The sequence below is a fragment of the Lynx rufus genome, unplaced genomic scaffold (genome assembly GCF_022079265.1).
Source record: "Lynx rufus isolate CCGP_SWC_20201006 ecotype Redwood Valley unplaced genomic scaffold, mLynRuf1.p SCAF_25, whole genome shotgun sequence".
NCBI classification, from domain to species: Eukaryota; Metazoa; Chordata; class Mammalia; order Carnivora; family Felidae; genus Lynx; species Lynx rufus.
The window spans coordinates 13,606,429-13,612,428 of NW_025814840.1; positions in this window are offsets into that span (position 1 = coordinate 13,606,429).

Consider the following 6,000-nt stretch of genomic DNA (forward strand, 5'->3'; position numbering starts at 1 on the left):
GCCCCCGTGGCACGAATCCCTGAATGTCCCAGGAGGTTGGACTGTGCTTCCCTGAGAGCCCAGAGATCACCCAGCAGGGCTGGGGTCAGGGGTGTCCCCAGAGGGAGCACATGTGAGGCTCCGAGGCAGGTAGGCCAGCTTTGGCTGCCCGGAGATGAGAGCTCATCCCTCCCTTAGGGGTCTCTGCACGGTGTCCCCTCTCAGTGGCGACCAGTGGAGGCAGAGGCTAGAGGGAGGCAAGGCTGTAAAGGCACCCACTGTGACCAACTTGGAGGATGTGCATGGGTTGCCCTCTATTGGATACATCTGCTTCAAGATACCCTAAATCCTTCAGGTCTAGGATTCTCTTCCATGGTGCCCCAAAGAGTCAACGTAGCCTCAAGCTCGCTTCCACCTCCGTGAGTACTGAACGAGATGATGCTGTATGAGACACGTGCGGTATCCGGCACATGGGGTGTGTTTAATACATGTCCCCTCGTGTCGTTACCGCCACATCATTACGTCAGACTCCTGGTGCGCGTTTGCACTTTAGAGGTCGGCCTTCAAACCAAATGGTTCCCCTCCAGCAACCATGCCCCCACCCCATCTTCCTCCCCCCCAAGAGAGTTTGGGCTCCTTTTTGCTTTCTTTGTGTTCTGAACAAATGAATTCCTCTTATTCATTCACTTGCTTATTCATCAGTCCTCTGAACACTTCTGCCAAAGATTTACTGTGTGCTGGGCCAGCTGTCTTGCTGAAGTGCTGTTACCTGCTTATGACACTCCCATACACAGCACCCCCATATATACAAATGCAATGCTCTTTTTTCAGGTTCCAGGTCTAATTACTGAATAGAGATGTGTGATCTCACTCGCTTTTTTTGTATGTGTACTTTTCCATCACCAACGTGTTTCTCGTGGGAACTTCATGCCTGCAGAGAGCATTTGGAGGCTCTGGTTTAGAGAATGTGGACTGTTCTAAGGACCTCTGAGGCCCTTGCTGTCCAGATCAGAGGAGAGGAGGAGGGAGCCACCATGGTCGGGTGGGAGAGAATCAGGCCCGTTACGTACCTCGGGCCCGCTCCCTACCGGACTCCACTTGGAACCACTTTCCATTCTGTGAGGTCTGGGACAGATTTCTCCTTTATAAGAGGTGGCGGGGCAGAGACAGACAGAGTCAGGTCATTCTGGAAACCAAGTCATCTTGCTGAGGCCATATGGCAATGAAGAGCCACATAGAGATCTGTCCACTCCACCAGCACTTCCTGTGTGGCCACCCACAGGACCCTGCCTGGAGCGTTGGTGCTGCCTGTGTTGAAAAAATGTGCACAGAAACAGTTTAAAGGGGAAACAAAGATATTGCAGGCTCAGGCTACCGATGCTTACTTATCTTTGGAACCCTTGTTCTAGAGAGTTCTGTCATAACATGAGGGCAGCTGTTGCTCTCTGGAATGAGTAGAGGAAGAACAGCTCCCAATTGTGGGGGGGAGGGTGCGGGGGGGGGGTGAGGGGAGAGGTCTGGGGGAGCCGGGAGAAAGCGCACAGCAGCCCAGGCTGGGTGCCCGGATATAGTGGCAGGGGAGCAGGACGCATGCTCTCCTCTCCGGGAGTCTATTTCAGGCTGGCTGGAGACAAAAATGCGTTCTTTGCCACAGGAAGAATGCTCCCTCAGACAGAACTGCTAATCGGGCAAGATGAAGGGCTGCGGAATGTACGGCCAGGGGTGGTTACTGTTCGCTTTCCAGCAGGCTTTTTTTTTTTCCCTCTCTTCCTTCACTGAGTCACATGTATTTTTGGCTTGCTAATTTGGACGGTGGCTGGGTAGCCCCCTCCCCCATAGCCTTCATTTTTGAAAAGGTGGGAATTATCTGAGCCTGTGAGCTATCTTGCAAAGCTATGAGCAGTTTTCCAGAGCTACCCTATGTCATCTGTCTCCCTGACATAAAGAGGGGAGGCAGGAGGAGTAAGAGGAGGGTGTGGACAAGGAAAGGAGGGAGGAGGGAAAGCGGAGTAAAAGGGGGAGAGAAACATCTTGCTGACGTCAAAGAAGACCACACTCTACAGGATAACATTACTCGGGACCTCAACCGCCCACTCCCTCTAATTTACTAGAAACCAAACAGCCTGTTTTGAAACCTGTAGCCTGCAGTCTGTTATTTTGTTTGTTTGTTTTTTATTTTTGGTTTTGGTTTTTTTTGTTTTGTTTTGTTTTGTTTTTGTTTTTTGTTTTTTTTGCTATTCTCTCCGGACCCAAAGGACTATTAATTGTTGGGAATTTGAAAGCTACCTGATTCCCTGAAACAGAGGGGATTTCCACGAGTAATAATTAACCCCGTGCTTGTGTTAGGGCGCTGGAGCTAGAGTAAATTGATCCAGCTGCTTGCAAGCTGATGGAAAAGTGCCCGGGGGAGAGGACGGCATCTGCAGCTGGGGCCGCGGCTGGCTCTGTCACGTGGCCTGGCCTGCGACCGACCGCAGGGCTGGCTCCAGCTCGCCCTCCGCCCCACCCCCTGCGCGCCCCCAGCCCGGCCCCCGCCACCCCCGGCGCGCCCCCTGCGCGCCCCCCTGCTCTGCCCCCCCCCCACCCCCGCGCCGACTTCCCTTACACAGCAGGTGTGGCAACCTCTTTCTTGGGAAATGCAGGACACAGAGGATGATGGGGGGGGCGGCCTTATTGCCTAAGCTCCCTTAAGAGAGTCACCCTTTCGGTGCGTTGGCCGGTTGAATTATGCTTCCCAGAAGCCTCCCCTAGTTCTGTCGTGCGGACACTCAGGGCCTGTTTACAAATAAAATCGGAGCTGGCAGAGGTTACCTGTATGTAACCAGAGGCTAGAGAAATACTGATTCCACCACCCAGAAGGTGGAGTTCAATCCGTTTTCTGGCCAAGGCCGCACGGTTAATTTTTATCCTAGTAAAGAATAATAAACACGGCATTAGCAACTAAATGTTTATCAATTTACAGTTCATTTCCAGCCAGATCATTTCACTCCAGCATGTTTTTACTGCTAGCTGATGCACTGGAGTGCTTTTCGTGAAACCATATGTGACTATTTAAGTCCTAGCCTCCGTAGCATTGATGTGGTGCTTTTCACCGTAATGCGACGATATTATTTGGCTATTTCAGGCACGGTCTTCCAATATTACATTCGAATGATGAAGAAACTGCAGCGAAGAAAGTTTACATGACCGGCTGGGGATCACCCCACGGTTGGGAGATGATGCTAAACAAGGATCCCCAAGTTTTTGTTTTGCTTTTAGTCCAGTGCAAACCTGTGTGCACTGGACCATGTGCCTGAGCAGGGCTGCCTTGCTGGGGTTTCTTTTCCTCTTACAGTGAGTCCATACCAGAAGGGGCGGCAGAGCAGGGGTGAGGAACCCCGAATAGGAGGAATGCCTTATCAAGGGAGATAAACAATGAGAGTACGATTGAAGCTGAAGTCCGTGGGGCTGCCCAGACAGCCAACCCGTCTTGCAAGTGCTTTGGCTGGTTTTGTTGGGTCAGTGGACTCACACCATTCGATGGTGTCATCTCTCGTTTATCACCAGACTGCGATAGCCAGAAACGATGCAGTGATGACAAAATGAAGGCATGGCTATCCTGTGAATCATGCAGGCATTCAACCCTCCTCCCAGCTTCCTGGTTCTTCTTCCTTTGAGCGTGAAATAGAAACCTCGATGTGGCCACATGCTTCGGGGTGGATCCGAAGGGACTACTTGGGGAAAGGGAGAGAAAGGAGAGCTTACAGAGGCAGCAGTGTAGATCGGAGTGAGCCGGCCGTACATTCCGTTTCTATCCCCTCAGGAAAATAACTCACCGTTTTGACGCCTTAGTTTTTAACCTTGTAAATTTGAGGGGATAGTAAGTCTTCTTTCAGAGGGCTAGCATACGCATCAGGCGCATGTGTACCCAGGGCTTGGCAGAGTGCTTGGGATCTAGCAGACGCTCAAGAAATGCTCTTGATGAGCAGGGTAGGCTTGACAGGGGCTGGTAGGCGATGGGTTGAAGATACTATATTTGCAACTCCACAAATGAGGCAATGCCCCATTTCCCAATGAGCAGGTTACAAAAGTCTTGTGTGTGTGTGGTTTTTTCCCTTGGTCAGCCTGAATCTATATACTTTAATGATGCAAGAGAAAGAGTCAAATTTCTAGTTATAAGATTTATTGATTTAATTATGTGCATATATAAAATCATACACACATGTATATATTTTTTAGAAACGTTGTCTTTTTTTTTTCAGTCATTATTCAGACTCTTCATCATCACCTGTCTTTGTCATCACTCGAGCCCCTTTTTCAGTGATCTCACCCAGTCTTTGAGAACATACCACCCTGCTTCTGCCCAAGTATCTTTGGGGTTTAGTACTTTTTGAGTCTGTGTGTTGTGGTCCCTGGAAATGTTTGCTCAAGCTCAATACCCATGCACTATTTGTGATCTCCATAAAGCTAACTTCTTGTTGTACTGCTTGTAAAGGTGATTTTAATGAGGTTGGGGCTACACAAGGGAATGTTCGTGCATTTTAACGATGCATACCAATGTATGAAGGGGTGAAATGACACCAGGTTTGGGATTTTCTTTAAGCTAGTTCAGCAAAGAGGGGCGTCTGACTGGCTCAATCTGTGGAGCACATGACTCTTGACCTTGGGGTTGTAGGTTCGAGCCCCACATTGGGTGTAGAGATTACTTAAAAGTAAAATTGGAAAAAAAGAGAGTTCAGCAAAGAGACAAAGACAAAGGACAAAAAAGGAACAAGTGTAGCAAATTTGGAATAATCTAGGTTATTATTAATCTGGGTGATGGGCATATAGAACTTCATTTTACTATATGCTTTTTTGATATGTGTAAAAATTTTCATAATAAAAACATTTTTTTTAATGAGCTTTAAAAGACTTGCTTACAATATCTAATTCTTATAGTTGGAGGCCAAACCTCCTGGAATAACTACAAAAACTTTTAAATGTGTTTTTTTATTAAAATAGTTTAAAAAAATTTTTTTAAGTTTATTTATTTTTGAGAGACACACAGAGAGAGAGAGAGAGAGAGAGCGTGAGCAGGGGAGGGTCAGAGAGCCATGGAGACACAGAATCTGAAGCAGGCTCCAGGCTCTGAACTGTCAGCACAGAGCCCAATGAGGGGCTCAAATCCATGAACCACGAGATCATGACCTGAGCTGAAGTCGGTCATGAACTGAGTCACCCAGGCGCCCCTAAATGTTTTTTATTAAAAAAAAAAACAACAACCCAAATCATACCTCCAGGAAATCTCCATAATCATCCCAGACAACCACTGATTGAATTCCTTTCAGGGTATTTTGTTATTTAAAATAAAGAAATCAAGGGGCACCTGGATGGCTCAGTTGGTTAAGCATCAGCTCTTGATTTCGGCTCTGGTCATGATCCCAGGGTTGTGGGATCAAGCCCCACATCAGGCTCTGCGCTGACAGCACGGAGCCTGCTTGGGATTCTCTCCCTCTCTGTCTCTCTGCCCCTCCCCCACTCACATGCACAGGTGAGCTCTCTCTCACAATGAATAAGCATTTAAAGTAAAATAAAATAAAGAAATTGAGTGAGCACTCGATAATATGAGGAACTTTTAAGAGACACAAATACAAGATGACATCTCAGATTTGCCCACATGTGTTATTTTCCTTTGTCTTAGTTGGGGTGAGCAGATGGGGTTGGTATGGGCCCCAAACAGATAACTTTTGTAAGTGATGGGGAGCTGGCCAGGGTACTTTGTCAAAAGTACCTATTACCTAGTGCCCTTGTTGGCATCTGAGCTAGAAGGCACAGGATAGCAGGGAACATGCTGTCCTGGGAGCCGGCCTGGTGTCACAGGCCTGGGATGGGGCGTCAGTCATGGTGTAAAAGGGGAGAGGCCGCATTTTCTTCGTTGGGCAACGCTTATCCCCTGGACAGAGGGCACAGAGCTATGATGTACACAGCCAAAATGAGAGGGGTTGGGGCAACTGTCCAGCGAGCTCAGTCTAAGTCAGGCAAGAGTGTTGGGGCCTCAGAGTC